Source organism: Halichoeres trimaculatus, unplaced genomic scaffold (genome assembly GCF_033239565.1).
Source record: "Halichoeres trimaculatus isolate MK-OKI-2021-1 unplaced genomic scaffold, fHalTri1.1 fHalTri1_scaffold_12, whole genome shotgun sequence".
Lineage (NCBI taxonomy): Eukaryota > Metazoa > Chordata > Actinopteri > Labriformes > Labridae > Halichoeres > Halichoeres trimaculatus.
Window position 1 is genome coordinate 27,223,656 of NW_027437190.1, and position 20,202 is coordinate 27,243,857.

General features: G+C 40.6%; 1 long non-coding RNA gene across 1 annotated transcript; it reads right to left on the minus strand.

Moving 5' to 3' along the window:
- Positions 1-9,767: 9,767 nt before the first annotated feature.
- LOC141800931 (uncharacterized) lies at positions 9,768-19,270 on the minus strand. The gene is made up of 3 exons (XR_012599357.1): positions 19,173-19,270; positions 11,701-11,813; positions 9,768-10,678 (listed from the first exon to the last, which is right to left on the minus strand). It is a non-coding gene; the product is annotated as an uncharacterized LOC141800931 (long non-coding RNA).
- Positions 19,271-20,202: the final 932 nt, after the last annotated feature.

The following is a 20,202-nucleotide window of genomic DNA, read 5'->3' on the forward strand; positions in this document are numbered from 1 at the left end:
CTGTTGCTGCCATGATTGAGCTCCTACAGCTCCTTCCTTTCACCCTCACCAATCCACGAGCTACAAGCTTAATAAAACCAATTTATAGCTCTATTGACCAATCAGAGTCCTTTCAGTCCAAAACAAAGGTTAGTAATGTCCTCTAGTAGCTTCTGGTGCTGAGAAACCTGACAGCTCTAACTGGAAGTGGCTGCAAAATTTAGCTTGGAGGGTTAATGTTTAACATTCCACTTTGAATCTCTCAGATGTCCATCCAGCCAAAATTAACCTTCTTGTACCTGATACCTCACATTGAAGAAGAGACGGCCTGCTGCCAGGTTAAGATTAGATGGAGTGATTCAGAGGGATGGAGGAATGAGAGGAGGATTAAGCAGTGATAGCTATCATTCAACCTGGCTGTCTCTTCAGAGCTGTTGGGGGTGTGGAAATCTGGAAGAGCTTCTGGTGTGAGTGGAACGCTATCAGGTGCCAGATGAGTTGTACATACAGCAGTGACAGAAAAGGAAGCAGAAAGAGGGGAGATGACAGAGATGATAGTAAACAGAGTGGTTTGGGTTTCAATGTACAAAAGTTTGAAGCTGAAGTCAGATGAAGGATGCAGCTGTTTTCACACATGCACAAAACTTCCCTAAAAAACTCCTAATAGTTAAAACAAACTGCTCCTCAGCTTTACTGAACATCTCCCTGGCTGCGCTTTACACATGAGGTTGGATTGAGTGGATAAGTGTAATAATCTCTAAACAATTGAAGCATATGAGGAAATATCCTTAAGGCTCTATCAGGACTATCTGTTTGGCACTGATAGCAACAACACCTGTGGTCAGAATCATAACTGTTTTTCTGAAATAAAGACTCTGTTTCCCATGAGCACAATCACCTACTGTTGTTCAGACATGACTCTTGCCTGCATTTGTTTTGGAAGCATATTAATTTCTTTTGGAAGCAAATTGATTTATTTGAAGTTAAGTAGGACCATTGCTTAAAACCTTACGAGCAAGTTTTGTAAACCTAAGATGTGTCCGTAACTTGCAAACATAGACTATCGATCACGCAAGCTTTGATTGGATAGACTTGTGAACTTAGTTTCTTTTGAACTGTTGACTTAAAAAACTGTCATACAATGTTTGCCAATACTGCAATAAGCAATTTAGAACCAAGTTTTTTTTTAACCAGGTTGTACATTTTTTTTGTAATTATTATTATTTTATTTTTTTTTATTTCAGTAAAATTCAGTTTTTTTTTACTTGGTGTGTATAGCCCCATTTCCACCAAACGTTGAGGCATTTTCTTTGGCTAGACTTTCTTTGGATTATTCGAAAGAATCATCACTTCCCGTGCAACAATTTTTTTTTTTTTCATTAGATTTACTAGCCGGTATGATATCACTCTATTACATAAATGATGCATGAATCATGCCACCTACTAAGAAGGGCACAGTTGGCTGCGGATATGCAAACAGGATGAGGCTTTACCAGACCCTTACCAAATTGTACTGATTCATACTGGACTGCTTGGTGGAAACTACCTCTTCAGTGTGACTCCGTTGCACTGTGTCTTGACTGAGTTTGTCAACTTACACCCGCTGCATGTTCAGTCCAACAAGCAGCATGACTGACAGGCGGATGGAGTAATAGGACTGAGAAGTTCCCGCGCCGATGATAGGTCTTTCTTCATTCATGTTGGGCTGTAAAACCTCAAACCTGTGGACTCCTGGTCTTGCTCCGCTCATTCTGACCATTTGCCATTGTTGCCAACCTAAATACAAACTGATTTTGACACAATGTGTTTTATTTTGAAAGTCACTGGGTGTTTTCATGTAGTTTCTGGTCACGACTTCCTGTCTCGCACATTCTTCCCTATGGTGAATTTATGCGTCACAGCTTGATGTCCATCAAAAAAGGACGGCTGGATATTACCTGCAACCCAACAGACCACCACATTGATTTGAATGATACCTTTGATCCGTTTGCTGTAATGGAACAGAAACACACTGCAGACGCATCTGGTGTATTTTAGCAGTTATGTTGTTGCCATTTTTACTGCAGATAGCCTCAAGCAGATTGTCAACAAAGTGCAACTTTTTCTGCATAAGCTTCTTTTTTTAATCTGAATGTTGCCGCTTGGTTGAAACGTTAGTAAATCCTGGTTATGTCCTACCAGTTCCCATCTACCAACTCCAACCTCACCAAGCAGAGCATACATAACCTCACTCTTCATTTTATAGATAGACTCTCTGGTTTGCACAGACCCCTGCAGAATAATTTGTGTTTTTCCACAGAAGTCAGAACCAAAAACAGAAATAGCATTTAGAAATAAGAGATTATGGTACTAATAATCTTGTTTTTCATCAAGGTTTATGAACAGGCAAATTTATGAAAGTGAGACCATTTCAAGGTCACTTATAAAGTTCTCACAGGACCTTTAAGTGTGTTAATCCAAGAAAAGTGCCTCCTAACATTAGAACATTCTTAACATAAACAGTGTGATGAACACTTTGCTTGTAAAGAGGAGAGTAAGAAGAACACATGTGTGTCATGTCAAAGCTTGCGTAAGATCAGGTTGGAAAGTAGGTCGCATGGCCTAAAGGTATGCCGCCAGAGGTATGTGTGTCAGGTCATGACAATGACATGTGGCTGAGAAAGGTGATCCACTTCAACCAAGGCGTCCATGACTATCTCGTAAATTAGTCTGATAAGAGAACACATCCAAAGTACGTAAAACTGACCTTTTGTTATGGATAGTTAGGTTATACAATTAATCCCAAACTTAGAGCTTTAAATAAACTGAAGAATGTATTTCTGCAGCGGAAAATATCTTACATGTAACCAGTTCATCCAGAGAAACCATTGACAAAGCATTTAAAGTCTCAGAGGGAAACAATGATGAGGATATTACAAGTTAAACTCTGAGGGACAGAGTCTTTCATTCCCAAACCACTGTCTATTTCCAGCCCTGGCTCTTGCTGTGTCTGCTAGTCTCATAAGCATTCCCTTCTATTACAGACAGGAAATCTGCTGCTCAGTGTGCCTGCTCCTCTCATACAACAGCTCAGCATAATAAGAGTGCCAATCAAAACCATGCTGGATGTTGTAACAACATTCTCAGGCTGGGGATGAAGAGTTACAAAAACAGTGATCCAGACAGAGATGATGATGATGATGATAGACTCATGAACTGTTGTTTCTCTACCACTCTTACTCTTTAACTGAACATTTTACGAGCAAAGGAATCACTTTTACCCAGTGGAACTGTCACTAATGGTGAAATCATAATCTTGCGCCTCAACTGACTTCACTTGTTTTGATCCCTCACAGCTGGTTGGCTTATGTCAAACAATCTGCTCTGAATGTGAATGTGACACACATTCTTACATCATATTTTTTCATGACAGCGCACTGCACGCTCTAACTTGCTTAATGGTGCCAGAATGTTGTGGTTTGCACACTCACAGCTTCCTCTGCCTCTGATTTCTGGAGCAGTTTTGCAACAAGTTTTTGAAATGAGTGGCTGCATGTGTTTCCTCTGAGCGTGACAGGAGAAGATGGACAGATGGTGGTTTTCTTGTCATGTGAAGGAGAGGAAACACCCTGTTACCTAAGTTTGCTTGGTAAGTATACCAGGTTAGTATGCTAAGTAAGTGTGCTAGGTAAAAGATAATGCATGATAAGCAGTTAGTTACCAAGGGGCAACATCCAGTTTAGAAAAATCAAGCCCATGTAGAAGTACTAAAAGTTGCTGTTCATCCAGGATCCACTTGAGGCTGGCTGCAGAAATACCAAAAGTCACATACACACCAAAAAACAAACAAACAAACAAACAAAAAAACGGACATAGAAGAAGAAGCATATTTACAGCCTGGTGCTTAACTCTGAAATGCTAATTTTGCTACCGGCACACAATGTGCAGGGGTGAATTTTTATTTTACTCCACAGTTTAGAAGATATCAGGATCGTTTGATTGTCCAATCAGAGACACAGCTCACCTCACGTGACCAACGGGGGCCCTATAGCTGTTAAAAAGGAAGCTCAAAGCTGGTGTCATATGAAATGTGGCTGTGTCCATGGATTGGCTTTATTTCACAGTATCAGAAACAGACGGGTGACGTCCAAGAGGCAACATCTGGTTAGTAAAAATGAAGCCTATGTGGAAGTGCTAAAACTTGCTGTTTATTGAGAATCAGCTTGAGACTGGCTATAGAGAGACCCACCCATGCATAAAAACTGACTTTTACGGCATTAAAAACAATATATGCAGCCTGGTTCAAAAACGGCTTGGGTCTAAAACACTGATTTCACTTTTGGCACACACTGTATGGTGAGTGTTTTTTTTTTTTTTTTTTTATCTTTTCTGTTTAGAAGTTATTAGGATTGCTTGATTGTCCAGTCAGAGGCACAGCTCAGGTCACGTGACTGCTGGGGGCCCTGTAGCTGCTCAAAGAAAAACTCACAGCCAGCGTCATATCAAATGTGGCTGCATCCATGGATTGGCTTCATTTCACAGTTTCAGGAACAGATGGGTGACGTCCCAGAGGCTACAGCCATTTTTTAAACAGTATATAGTGAAGTTGTGTAGACTATGTCCATGCTTTAATTTGTCTATGGTTGTTACCAGAAATAAAACCCTGACACGACGTTCAGGCCCACCCTTGAGTTCTATTTCCCATAACTATCTGTTAACCCGACATGATCCAGCTTATTACCCTGCAAATAACTTAAGACACAAATACATTCGCAAATATCATTTGTTTGAAAAATACTTTGATTTTGATTATTTTTTTATGCCATTTTAAATAAAGAAATAAAATAACAAGAATAGTCCCAGTGGTTTGATCACAGTTAGCTCTTCGCAGCGCTGGATTTGAGTTAACTTAAACAGTCATCATTCAGTTCTCCTTCTCTAAGCTCTGCAAATGACACGCCTTTGAAATTATCAAATCTCACAATTTTACAAACTGATGCTTTTACTTTTACCTTACCTGCGTTAAAGATTTTCCTCTGCCAAGGTTGCTAGACAGGATCCAGTAAGAAAGGATCCATGTTGTTTATCCTACTGAATTAGCATGCTATCCACAAGTGACGTTTAGCACCTATGGTAACAAAGATTTTGCTAACGTAACACAAAATTTTACCTTACTTTAGGGTCTATGGTGTCAACAAGCAGGAACAAATTGTGGAACTCTTTTTCATGGATTGATTTGATATGGCTTGTGATCAGTCTGCCTTTGGTGTTGCACACATTAGTTAAAGTTAATCACTGTCATCAAGGGGTTTTGACCAATCAGAATCAAGCATCTTACACAAGCAGAAGATCAGTAGGAAAGCTGGGTGAATAATGTTTCCACTGTCTTAAGTAGTTCTCATTGACTGTATAAGAAGATGGACAGCTCAAATGTTCCCTGAAAGTGAAGCCATAACACTTAGAGCTCCCCCTGGTGCCTGGCAGTAATATGGGTCGAACTTGAAAACTGAAAAAAATTCTCTTCAAATTTTATTTATTCAATTAAATTCTAATCAAACGTGATTTTGTTGCAGAAACTAATTCCTGTCAAACTGATTTATCAGCAAGTGCTTCTTATTTGCGGGAGTTAACTTTTGATGCTACCAAGATGTTGCACTGTAATTAATGAGGTACCTAAAGATGAAATATGAAGATGTAAAATCTGCACCATGAAATGTATCATAATGTGGTTTGTCACGCTGTCACTTTAGCAGTGATAAAGCAAAATCACCAGAAACTCCGGGGATGGACCTTTGAGCCCTTTAAATAGAGAAACAAACAGCTTTCCACAGATAAGCTGCTTTTCAGTAAATCCTAATGAAAAGGAAGCCATAGGGAGAAAAAAATCAGAGAGAGATTAGGAGACAGAACACAGCGTCCTACATCACTTTTCTGACAGGTTTCAGAGATAAGATAAAAAAGTTAAACCATAAAATATAATTTATGGCTTTATCTGTTAGACATACTTTTCTTTGACATGGTGAGTATATCCAGGAAAAAAACAGACTTTTTTTTTTTAATTAGAAAGGTCAAGCGATTTGAGTATTTGATGCAGTATCAGATCAAGCAGATGCTCCAAAGAGGGTTTTTCGGGGGATCTCAGAGACAGTCTGTTCCCTGTGCTCTGCATGTGGACTACAGTCACAACAGCAGCTCCCCGGGCAAAGGCCACCCAACAATAAACCCCAAATGAGCGCATGCTCCAGTCGGGCACATGTTCGACACCGCCTCCTCAGCATGACTCTCCACAAGACGCTCAGATGTGACCTGATGTCTTCTGTGCTCACAGAATTAAAACGTGAGCAGCCTGTACTTTTTGTGGCTGATTATTTCCTGCAGAGCACACCACATTTTTAAGGTTGTTGCATTATATAGTTTGGGGGCACTTTTTCACACTCGCTGTATGCAGTGTAGCAGGGATGTGTCCAGCTTTGTTTTGTCTTGGTTTTGTTTTTTCAGCTGGGGTGGCCAAAGTGGGGCATTGTCTCTAGCGGCAGTTGCATTAAATATGTAAAAGAGACATAAAATAGAAGAATCATTTAAATCTTTTTAGCCTTCTTTAAGTACTTAAAATTAAGTTTTTCATCTGGTTTCTACTTCTTTGTCAAATTGATGTCAAAGCCTAAGCTGTAGTTCCACGTTACCCTGTTCCTGTGCAAAAGCTTGAAATGCACTTTCTAAAAATTTGGTGATATTCTTAAAAGACTTACAACCCAGAATGTCAATTACACATTTTCTCCTCCAACACAGCCTCGCTTTTCATTTCAGTAATAATTTCTGTAAGAAAAATGTTGATCAACTCCAATTTTACATAAACACTAGGAGTTGCTGGGGTTTTTTGCCCATCAACAAACAGGAAACATGATGGGAACTAAAACAGGTGATCTGGCCCGCACAGAAATCACACTGGCTTCAACCGCTGATGGGGGGATTACTACCTCCACCAAGGAGGAGGTTTTGGGAGAGTTTGTCTGTTTGTCTGTGAACAACATAACTCAAAAAGTAACAAACTGATCTTGATGAAATTTCAGGAAATGTTCAAAATGGGATAAGGAAGAAGTGATTACATTTTGGAGGTGATCCGGATCACCGTCTGAATCCTGGATTTTTTAAAGGATTCTCCATCATTGTGAGATAGGGCCGTTTTTACCGTATGTGTATATAACTCCACTGCGCTTTGCAAAACAATACAAGAGGAGGCCACGATAATTTCTGACAGATGTTAAAGTACGGTCTGGATCCTGGCAATATTCTGGATACTAAGATCCAGATTATGAAATATGTACTTTCAGTTCTGTCAGGCAACAAATTATAGCAGACAGTCTGCTGAAAGGGAGTATAACATTAAAGTAGGACTAAAGTCCTACTTTAGAATCATAATATCACAATATGCTTGGTGGAGGTCTGCGCTCTCCGAGTGCTTTTCTAGTTACAGAGTGCTATAGATATGCCAGTGCATGGTCATGTAGTGCTCATATATGGCAGCTCCAACTGCAATGTAGAGATAGCATAGAAGTATAAATTGGGTGTAGCTACATTTGATATATGATTTCTGGGTTCCCAATGGGACCAATGAGATCCCAAGAGTAACAGCTGCTATAAAAAACTAAACTAACAAAACAAAAATGTAAGCCTTCCCTCTAAATTTACTGTGGGGACCATCTATCTATCTATCTATCTATCTATCTATCTATCTATCTATCTATCTATCTATCTATCTATCTATCTATCTATCTATCTATCTATCTATCTATCTATCTATCTATCTATCTATCAATAACTCCATGAGTGTTAAAGCTATGCTTTATAGTCTCTTGTATTCTATCTTTAATCAATAGAGTACTTAATGAGTTTTTGTGGGTAAACACTAAGAAAACAAGAACAAAGACTGCAAGTATTACAATTTAACATCTTTATTGAAAGTTCAGCAGCAGGAAAACATGAATACCTTTGTGAGTCTCATACAGTTCATCCCTCATGGGAAAATGATCATACAATACTTGTTGACAGCTTCTTTATGAGCTGTACAGTCCACAGAAAGTGCAAATGCACTTCAAACAATACATTTTCATAACATCAAAAATAAGGTCGAGTGAAAATGAAGAGCAGCACTGCTGCCACACAGGTTCATCATGCTCAAACAAGCTGAGCTGATTTATTATAATTGCTCATTGGAGCAGTTTTGAACTCAATGATCGGAAAATGAAAGGTGACAGTCCTCTGAGATCCAACGTTCTTCTTTTTGTGTGTCATGTTCACACCTGCAGCTCCAAATACCATCCATTCCTGACTAATCATTTTTCACCACAGCTTCTTTAAGGCCTTCACAAACAACTCAAAGACGCTTTCTCATGTCACTTTCAATTCTTCAGGCCACCTCTCGCTACCTTAATGTCGGTGTGAGAGATTATTGGATGTTAAAGACAACAGATCCCCAATCCTCTCCCACATTTACACCCATGCTTCCTCCTCCATCTTTTTGTCTCCATGGCTCACAACGAGGTCGATTATGGTGACGCACCACCGCTCAGCCAATGGAAGCCCTTCATTTAGGACCTAGCATCACCGAGACAATACAGTGGTATTTTTTCACCCAGTGATGTACGAGGGGGATGGGACTTGGATGGCGAGGAGGAGGAGCTTGTGGCGTGGGCAGAGGGGGGCACGTGGCGCCCAACGAGGTCTCGGCCTGTCACAGGACATCACATCAGACTGCGAGCAGGCATGCGTACTTTCTAAATTCCCCGCCCTGCCAGAGAAAGGGAAAGGAGAACGTGCAGAAAAGCAGACACAAATCTGCCTCAAAGGAGAGGAAGATGGGGATCAAGGGCGGAAATGGCAGGAAATCTGATTTGTCTGGCTAACATGTAAAGTTCTCCAACATTCACTGAAGTAATGAAACTATAAAACATAAAAAATGCTCCAATATTCTGTGAGTTAGGGAAAATAGCTGACATTTTATGAATGAGGCAGCCATACTTCACCCACACTACGAAGATAGCCAGCCTGATCCCTGCCTTCCTCTAGGATCTAATTTACCTTTTTCATAACTTCTTTTATGAATTTCTCAATCGTTTTCTCTCCTCACACTTTTTTCATCTATGTCCTCTCCTCAAACGACAAAATTCAGTGTTTTTGGGAACAACCAGAGCTCAAAGACTTAATCATGCTCTCCTCTCGTGCCATCAGTAAAGGCATTTATGCTCCAAAGCTGTGCATTGCGTCAGCTTCCTAATCGACTCCTCAACACAGTCACTGCCACATTTTTGCAAATTCACTATTGAGCTCTCGTGTGAAGCGTGCACGCTAGCAGCCTCCTCACTTACATAAGGGAAACATTGTGTGCATGAGTTGGGATACTTCCCCTTCGCTTGCATGATACCACAGATTTTCTGATTTAGGAAAGCTCTGCAGCCTCTTCACCCAACAAAAAATCCTGCTAAATTAATTCTGAAATGTTTTTATACATGAAACAAAAGTATGTTAAATATCTCATTCAGTATCACTAAAAGTCGATGGTTACTCTCATTTAAAATATTCACAGCTTTATTAAATCATTACAAAATAAAGTAATACATTCATTTCATCGATAAAAAGAAAAACAGACTTGAAATTTTCTTTGATTAAAAGTCTGCACACCCATGCAATATTCTGTTACAGCTCAATGTTTGCATGAAGATTCTGCAGAAAGAGTTCTTATTAACGGTTGTCACACATCTTATTAACAGGACTTCATAGATTTATGTTAAAACAGTGAAATTAAAGAAAAAAATAACACCATAAAAAAGTAGTGAGTAGTTTTAAATCCCTTTGTAGATCTGTTGTAATATTTCAAACATGGCTGCACTGTGTGCAAATATTCACTGAGACTCAAACAGAAGGATTTCACACATATGGACAGTTTGTGACGCAGCACTCTGCTGGCTCTCTCGAGGCAGAAACAAAAATACAGAAAACCTGAAAAAAGGGTAACGTTATCTTTTTTTTAAAATCCCCCTTTACCCTGTTCATGCCTGCCATCACTTTGTTACAAGGTACATCTCAGCTGCAGTCAGCAGTCCTTTGAAGGCTTTACTGCTCTGATTATTTAACCCTTTGTTGACAGGCTTTATGCATCACTTTAATTCACAGTTTTCTAAAAGTTTTCCCCCTTTTTATGAGCTCAGAGCAGTATTTATTGCATCCTACAGGCATGTACCTTTGTAACAACTAATGGTCAGACTCTGCAGTCAGCTGCGTTCATTACCCCCACCCCACCCCACAAACCAGTCCTTAAAACCAGTCCTCTCCAAGACCCCAAGTGAGTGGCCCCTTTAAACCCCTCAAGGTCCCGACAACAGAAAGTAGAGAAAACTATTTGCAGCAGCCCGAAAACCTCTGCGCATGTTGACTGAGAGATCCCAGAAATTCAGTGTCTGAGTGTGACTATGACTGTGAGGTGAGAAAAGTGCGGCTCCATCCCGGCTCCACCTCCTTCACGTCTCATCGGCTCGTCCGTTTATCGCCTTCATCAGAGCGGTCCGGTCCGGGTTCAGGGGGCGGGCTGGGCGGCCTGCACCTTCTCCGTCATCTGTTTGGCACTGTAGTAGGACAGGCTCAGGCCCATGATGGCCAGCATCATGGCGATCTGGTTGACGGCGCGGTCCTGTGGCTGTGTCTGCACCTCGCCGGCTACTTGCCTCTGCAGGGACACAAAGCAAACAGGGCAGAGGTTAGAGGTCAGTGGACACAATGCAGTACTGATTGGTCAAACAGGCAAGACAAACATTCAGCGAATATTTCCACAGGAGGCTTCCTCTTTGGACCACTGATAACTCCAGCTCCTCAGCCCTGCACCATGTGACCACACCTTTGGTTTTAAAACGTATAAAACATTTACAAGGAGGGGGAGACTTCACAAAGGGGACACCAGTTTGAGCAGAGAGAAACTGAGAAATCAAATAACTTACTCTCTATAGAACGACTGCATTGTTTTTACACCCTGTAGTGCCTGGAGCTAGTTGAGTCAGGAATGTGAGCATGCTTGCATTTACGCCACTTCATTCAGGGAAAGTAGAGACTTTGGATTTGAATGGAAGAAGAACTGAACTGTTTTTCCCTATTAGCATCAGAAAAGTTAAACATTGAGTTTCAAGAGTCTTAACCCCTCTCAGCAGTAGAAATGCTCCTGTAATGACCAATTTTCTCATTTCTGCGCCCACTCGTCAACTTTTATGTAACAGGCGGTCACTTTTCTACAGTCTGTTGAGCTTCTGAGTTGGTGTAAAGCCATATGAGGGGACAGTCTTTGTTCACATATTTACACTAATTTGGAAACAATGGAGCCGTCGAGACATATGGAGGGTCACGGCTGGTGGCTGGGTTATGATGACAGCCGGGAGAAAAGGAGGAAATTATTTATAGTGATTAGTGTCAGATCTAATTATGGAGGTGATGAAAGCGGACATCAAACAGCTTTGATGTCTTTTTTTTTTTCTTTTTTAAGAGGTTTGGATTGGAGCCAGCTTTAATGCAGAGAAGGAAAACTTAAATTTAAGACTTGTGCATCCTTACAGTGAAGATTTAGTCGCTTTAAGACCCAGTTAGTGGTTTATTGGACTTGATATTTACGTCTTGTTACGAATTTACATATTTCCTCACTTATTGCTACTTTAAACCCAGTCAAATTAAAAACGGATGTCCAAAGGAGGAATCTGTACATACCTGCAGGAGGCGGAAGTATCCAGGAGTCAGTCTGCCCAGTCTGATGATCATGTCTGCTGATGTGGTCTAAGGTGGGTTGAGGTTGAGGGAAGAGCTGGGGCGGCTCTCAAGACCTGAAAGAACAAAATAGAGAATTCACTTAGTTTTATTGTGTCAGCGGATTTTAGTTTCTTGTGTACGCTTGCTGTGAAGATAACGACATCAAAATACATCGAAAAACTAAAAATATTCATAAGCGGTTGCATTGGTTGCTTCTTGGAACATTTCAGTACATTTTGCATTTTCTGTTGGCTGGAAAAAAAACAGAAGTCAAAGTTCATAAGTGTAGATCTAGCTTTTGATGTTTAAGGTATTCCTTCCAACAGAGAGAGATGACTGCCGTTGGCTTGCACATAAACTGAACCACCTGAGCGTTTCAAAGAAAGGAACAGCCCTCGCCTGCAGCCATGACATGAAACACAAGCTGCGCAGGAACCCCATGCAGAGAAACCTCAACATATAACCAATCATATTTCACATCTGGATTCATCTACCCCTGAAGATCTTTAACTTTTTATTAAACTGGCGCCTCCCAGTCTGCACAAAGAGCCTCTATTCAAACGCAGCAAAGAGGAGAATAATGTCACTGATTCACACGTGGTTACTGGCATGTGTCAGGGCGAAGAAGATGAGGTTTTACATGGTTTTATAATTGGTGAAAGCGCCATTGATGAGCTTTAAGAGCGATGGACTTCAATCCAGCGGGGACTTAAAGGAACACAAAGTGCTTAACAAGGAGTTTGCAAGATTTTGCATCTGCAAACTGGATTTGTTTGGGATAAAAATGGAGTCAAAAAAAAAAAAGGGTGAAGCTTTTTAGTTTCCCTTAAAAACAGCAGGAGAAGTCGCTTCCCGCTGAGATCAACTGCTCCTGAAGGGATCTAGAAAAGGTAAGAGGAGGATTTTGGAGCAGGTTGAGGTATGTGAAGCATTAAAATACCAGCCTCTTTGAAGTTACACCCCTCACAGGAAAAAGAGAACTACAATCCAAGCTTTCAGAGAACCCCCGCTGAGAAAAGTCAGTCTTATTCACGAAAACCAACACCTATTGAGTCCTCACCTTCCAGAGGTCTCTGATGGCGAAAAATTAAAAAAAACGCCCTGTTGGCTCCCAAACTCTGCAACCACGCTGAAAATCCCAACAGATGCCAAACAGAGGGATGAACTTGAACTACTGAGAGCGCTTCAGTGTTGTGCTCCGCCTTTTTATACAACCACACTGTCACCCAACCAGATCTACGGGCTCGCCTACAACACACGCCCACTCTGAGCACATTACACACACAGTGCTGTCGAAATGCATTACTCCCAGCAGGACGCTCTCAAACACGCCCGGCCCCGCCCCCTTTCAAAACCAGAAAAACCCTAAAGGCTCGGGGAGATCATTTGCTTTGCACGGTGAAGTCAAGGTAAATAAGAGGATAATACTAAGAAAACAATATACACATTCTTACGGCTGCGTGTTATTGATGCTGTTTGGCACAGTTTGGTGTTACATAACCAGGCTGATGTGATCATCAGACAACAAAGACACTGACAAACATCTAAATCAGAAAGATGCAAGAAACTTCCTCTTTACAATTTTTTTTATAGCCGAGTAGTTGTTTCTCCAGTCCCTCTTGTTGTTACATAATCTGTTTCCATCTCACTGAGCAAATAGATGCAGCTTCTCTCAATGGATGAGGAAGAGACCGGAATAAACCAATTTGCACTTCCACTACCATTAGTGACATGTGCCTCTTCCCCATAACTCCACTTCTTAATGTCCTATTTTTTTTTTTATTTCTGTGTGATACACAACTCTTTATTTCACAATATGCTGTGACTAGAAAATGTATCATACTTTATATTGTTGCACTTATGGTAATAAGGCTTTCTAATCCACTCCATCCACTTAAAACTAGACTGGAGTTTCTCCACTCAATGGATTGTGGTTCACCAGAGCTAACAGGTTTAAAAAGAGCTAATCTTAAACCTGGAATAGTTTTCATAAGTCTTTGAACCAGCACATCTTTTGTATACATGAAGGAAGCACAAATGAGCCTTTTAATAGGATAAAAAATAAATGAAACCCATAAAAATGACTAAGAACTCACCGATCAGATCCTGGTATCTCATTGGATATTGCCGATCTATTGAACTCAGTCGATAAGGGGTTCTGTGCATTTCTGCCAGGCAACACTTATCCTCATATCAAGGAATAGAGATGGTTAAATTAGCATTGGTATTGGTTCAGCTAGGTATCAGTATTGGGTAGGGGTGTAACGGTGCATGTATCCGTGCCGAACCGCTCCATAAGGCCGTTCGGCTCGGTACAGTGCTGTATACGAACGAGTACAGTAAGTTTACGTTAGCCGCTGCACATGGCTCTTTGGTATTCATGTGAGTCCTCGTCTATGATTGGCTGAGCAGGGAAGGCGTTTTGATATTCATGAGGAAAGTGGTCTGTGATTCGTGCTTTGCGATCATGTGCATATCATGTGAACGTGACGTCTCACGGTGAGCCAATCAGAAGATGAATATCAAAGAGCTTCCGTAGCCACAGGAGCTTGTGTCTGAATTGTGCATCATGGCTGCTGCTAACAACCAACCGGAGCTTGAAGAGCCTCCCCCCTCACTGTATAATGGCAAGTTTTTGGTTTAATAAACATGCTAAACAAGCAAAATGGTTTTGCATTGTTCCATACTGTACTGAAAATGTACCGAACCATGACCCTAAAACCATGGTACGTACTGAACCGTGATTTTTGTGTACCGTTACATCCCTAGTATTGGGCCATAACAAAACCAAAGTATCAGTATCTGAACTATAAAAATTGGATCAGTGCCTCCTGAAAAATAGCACTCCATCTCCAACATGAGCTTTAAAATTGGCGTCTAATTCAAGGCAATTAAGCATAAGCCCAGGCTCCTGGTGGGAAGTGAAACAGAATCGCAATAAGTGGCTTTAATGGCAAGGTAAGCTCATTTTTGGAGCTCTTTACAGAGCTGTGATTAAAAGATTAAGCCAGTATTTGGAATTTGACTCCAGCCAATCTAAGGAGCTTTCAGCCAGCCTTACACTCAGGGTGTCGAAGATTAACCTGATTTTCAGAGTCCGTGTGGAAGTGTGGTTGTTTGACACTTTTAAAACTATTTGGTTCCATTGAACAATAGAAATCTAATGACAGGCTTTGAGCAGGTTTGATGCCAGGCTGGGTCAACTATGGCAAGAGACAATCACATGGGCTCCTAGCCAACTAAGTTTTTAGAGGCCAGACACAAGGCCACTTCATTAATGCTATGATAAGTCTTCACCTTTCTTGCACTTAATTATTTACACCAAACAAACTCACAGATGTGTAAAAAAAAGACCCAGAAGCTACTTTTGTAAGTTTAGACATTGGAAGGAGAGCGTTTAATCTCATTTATGTTAAACAGCAGCTCCTCTGTCCTGTCGCTCTCTTTCCCCAATAAGTTGACTGTGTAGAAATTACAACGTGTCTGAATGTCCTGGCTGAGGCTGCAAACAGATGAGCCTATACATTGCGTGTCAGCTCATGTGTCACCCCCTGGAAACATTTCACTTGTCTGTACAGAGTTCATTAAATATTGCTGAGTGCCATCCTCAGAGGCTCTAAATAAAGTTACACTAAATCTGGACAAAAAACTTCAGAGATTTTACACTCACTTTTCGCAGTGTGAGATATGAAGAGAAGTGAGCGCTCTTCACACGCACTACTTGGTAAATTGCTAAAATTTCCCGAATGGGTGGATGTGTGAACACATTGAGCAAAAGTGTAGAAGATTGCTGCAAGCAACAAAAATGGATGACAACTTTACTGTCATGGGACAGCTGTGCAACAAGTGAAATCTGTGTGTCCGTAAAGTAGCTGTATTGGGATTTTTTATTTGCTCGCTGGCATCTTTTTCCACCCCCCTCACTGTTTCTGCTGTTTTCACAATAAAAATAAATAAATAAATAAATGTCATAATGGCCCATGCCAGGTTCTTAACTACTGTTGTTGAATTTTTGTTTGGTTTTATCACATTTATCACGATAGTTATATTTTTCATTACATGGTAGAAAAACACTGTTTAAAGTTCGTGCAAGAAATCTTGTTTGTGTTGATTTTGCTGCCCCCTGAGGACAAAGCAGTACCTCTCACATTTTTGCTTTTTTCATCCTGTACAGGTTTGGCTTTCTTTTAACAGTAAAATGCATCGCTCTTTGTGAATTAATGCTGTAGAAATCAAAAAGAAAGGTTGATTCAGTTGCACGACACCTACACAAGGGTTTCCATCACTCTCAGCTGTTTGCAGCACAGCATTCCTCACTAATCTCAGTTTTCACATGAAGGGCACAAGAATCATGAGTCAGTCACTCAACATGCAACCAAACACACTCCTAACAGCTGATTCAGGTGAGTGTCTGTTGGGAGTGGTTACTGGCAAGCTTTGGCATGATCTCAGGTGAATCACCTGAGAACTATTCAGGTTTGTTGGAGGATGAACATAAAAGCAAGAGGGTGTATTCACATCTGTGCATCACCTGTGGACATGTTTGCAAACAGCAGCTGCATACAGGCTCAGAGGATGTAAAACCGCATACGTCTGGTCTGAAATTAAAAAACAAGTCTTCAGTTTAGTTGCTTTCTTTTATCTTCCTCAGTGAGATTATTTATAAAATAAAGAATGTCAGTGAGCTTTACTGTCACTTCTGCCCCTTAAACCATTAAACAGGGTACATTGTGTTCCCAGCACCAAGCAGCCAATGAACAAACAGCACCATCCTAAGTCCCGCCCTCCCATGTCACATTTTAGTCCACACTGCAGCCCAGGCGCCTGCAGCTGGGGATCTCCTGTGAGCAGGCAAGGACAACAGGCAACAGAGAGGGACACAGATTCATCTGTCAGGAGCTGCAGAGGAGCGATCAATATGATCGACAAAACAAAAACCTCCTCAGGATTACATCATCAACAGCAACAACCTCTCCGTTTGTTAAAACACTCAGCCGCTTCAACTCAGAGCCTCCAGATTCATGACCATGGCATGTACCAGCTGTTGTAGTGGTTTCTGTCAGCTGTGAGAGCTTAAGCTGTACCAGCGTGACACAGCGTTACTCAGACGCTGATAAAACATCAGTGGCTTTGTTGCGAAACTGCAAAAATAACGTCATCACAGCTAAAAATGTGAGGCAACAGAGAATTTATCTCTACATACACACGTCAGACACCAAAAAGTCAAAATTATCTTCAAGAATATTGCAAGAAAAGGGTCACTATTTTATGTAAGAAAGGGTCAAAAATATGGGAAAGAAATCAATAGTGACCACCAAAAGAAACAAACTGACATCTCTCTCCTTTTTGCTGGGAAATGGTCAGATAAATATAAATATAAATAAATTCACCTTTAATTGCCTAAAGATAAGCTTTTTAACCATTTAATGTTTCTGTTGAATGCACAAGATGTGTTTCATTACACTGAAGCCATGTTTTAAAGCACGTCTGTATGTTTTAATAACAAACGTACACATGGTCCCCAAGACATCACGCATGCGTATTTCTAAACCTAGTTGGGGGGCGCCATATTGGAAATGCTGAACTTAACCTAACTTTGGTCAAGGTAACATGAGGTAAAGGGGCGGGGTTAAGGATGGCTTTGAGATCCACCGCTTACAGCTACAGGGTGCCAGCCTGTCAATCAGGTGAGCTGTGCCTCCGTTTCAGCAAACGCGGGATTTTAAAATCTTTAAACTGCCAAGCTACAAGCTTTAGCCCAGTAGAGCGTGTGCCGATAGAGAAATGGGTAACTCAGACTAAAACTCTGACTGGATCTGGGCTATATACATTTGTTTCCACCGCAAGGAAAATTATGTGTATGTGGAATAAGGTAGCCTATTTCTGGAGCAAGCTTCAAGCTGACACTCAAACTGCAGTTTTTAACACACCTAAAGCTCCATTTCTGCAGCTTGGTTTCAGCGTTTCTGCTGTAGATCCAGGCTTTAGGTGAACAGCGGGGGAAGGGCTGCTTCTGTCAGCTACTCGAAGCCTGATTATAAGGGGGTGCCTGAGTTCACCCAGTTCATACAACAGACATCCCCCACCAGACTCTCATGTACTGAAGGTGTCTATGCACATGAAACACAAGACACGAGCTCCATTTTGGGCCCCTGCTTTCTTAAGCCAACATGGCTGTTACACAAGCCAAGATAAAGGAGTATTTCAACAAACAAACAACAGATTGATCAAAACAGCTTTGTCACTGAAGATTGTAAATAAGCATTAAGCTGAACAGTTTGTCCCCTGCTGTTAGACACCTCCTGTTTATCCAACACATGGGTGTAAATCTAATCAAGGAAGGAAAAGTGACCCCAAGACTTTAATCAAGCCTGTGATTAGAAGCCAGGTGACAAAAGCCAAAGTAAAACACAAAAACAGCTGACAAGATGTGCATTCTTAGCTTCTTGAAATACCTTCATGATGAGTCAAGAGTCATAAAAAAGAAGACTGCAGTCAAGTCTCATTAAAAACAAAATGCATTCTACTTAAATTGTATATTTTCACTTAATGCTTAAACCAGCTTGCACCTTTAGTGTAAAAACACCCAAAGGAGAGGAGGCAGCCTGCTCCCAGTGTCTATACTGGTTGGGTACAGAATGTACAAAAGACATACCAGTGCACAAGAGCCCTACAGAAAACGGAGATAAGGGCTAAGTGACTGTATGTGCATACTACAGACATAAAGAGCCTGTAAAATAAGGATAAAGCCTATTTTTTCACTTTATGATGCATAATGAAACCGAACAGGAGTTCTTTCAAAATAAAGCTCACATGCAATCTACATCATACAAACCACATTTAGAGGAAACAGAAAAAAAAGAATGCTGGATAGTTTGAAACAGAAGCTCGTTTTATAATAAACAGACACTTTGCAAAATGAACTAGCAAAATTTGGCTTGTTGTAATCTAAGCAACTCACATTTTCTGCCAGGACAACTTGTTCAAAATGTCATTTTACACCAATGTTTTCATATTTGAGGGGCTACTAGTGTGCTTTGTAAAACTAAACAAAAATGCAGTCTAATATTGTTCTCTTTTTTTGTTCCTTTTCTTTTTTTGTAAATTAATCAATTATCAATTATCACTTCCAGCGTTGCCTTTTAATTTAAAACACGCATGCGTACTTATATTTATAACAATTTATCTATTTTAGCATCAAAAACACCTAACTGCATTACTTTTGACCACTTTTTTCCCCAAGAAACCAAAAATATTCCACTTAAACCAGTTTCACAACAAGCCACATCAACGCACAGAAGACAATGGACACATTTTCTCTTGACAAACCGGCAAAACTATCGAAAAACAAGCTGTTAAGGCGAGTTTCTCTCAGTTTTACTCTTATTATTGAATTAGTTTTCCTTTAAAAAGTTGAAAAGTCAAACTCTTACCTGCAGCTGCTGTGGGTTTTGGGCTGCTTTTTCGGGACGGTTGAGTGAGATAGTACAGGGTGTCCACGATGTAAAGCATATATAGGAGGCCGGGACATGTTGTATGTGGAAGAGGGGGGTGGGGCAGCCTCAGCCCTGCAGCACAGACAACGCATGCCAGTGTGCACGTGAATGTCATGGACCCCCACGTCTGCAAGAAATGAGCTCGTCCATGTTTTGTGCTCACATGTAAGGCGTGCTGGAACATTTTGTCTTCCTCTTTTCAGTGTTTCTTATTTGTCACAAAGCGTTTATTGTCTTCACATAGACACATAGAAGGCTAATACCTACACATATTTGTGTTCACCTTGGACAGGTGGTCCTGTATGAAATGGCACTGCTTTAATATACTAATCTAATGACAAATTGAGTTTTCTTGGTGTGTTTTTGCCATTAAGCACACAGTATTCGCTTTCACTTGATGGAAAACACATCAGGCCAGGATTTAAGTTAGTGCCCCACTTGAAAATCAGTATCCTAGCTTTCAATAACAAATCAAATTTATGATAATAATGATAACAAAGTCAATTAAATTAAGTAAAGCAAATTTTCAAATAGTTATATTTTTACAGAGGTTTACTGTCATCACTTCCATGCTTGCTTGAGACCCTTCCTTTTAATTCAAGCTCCTGAGCCAATATGGATGAAAGGTACCTAAAGCAAAAAAGAAAACTTACACAGAAGAACTACCACTTAACAGTTAACTGTTAAGGTTACAGGGGTTCTTCAAACCCCTGTATCCATCTGTCATCAAAGTTGACAGATGGTTAATGGATTGCATCTAAACATCATCTTCATAATCTCCTGACAACTGAAGGTGACATGATATAAGCATGGATGACACACCACTGATTCTTGAAAAGTGAAGTCATAATACCTCTACTAGACAAACTACACATGTGATGTCTTTAAAACCCAATTTATGATCTGAAGTGATGTGGCAGTTGGGGTTAATCCATTTTGCTAAAACAAAAACACATTTAACTCGCTG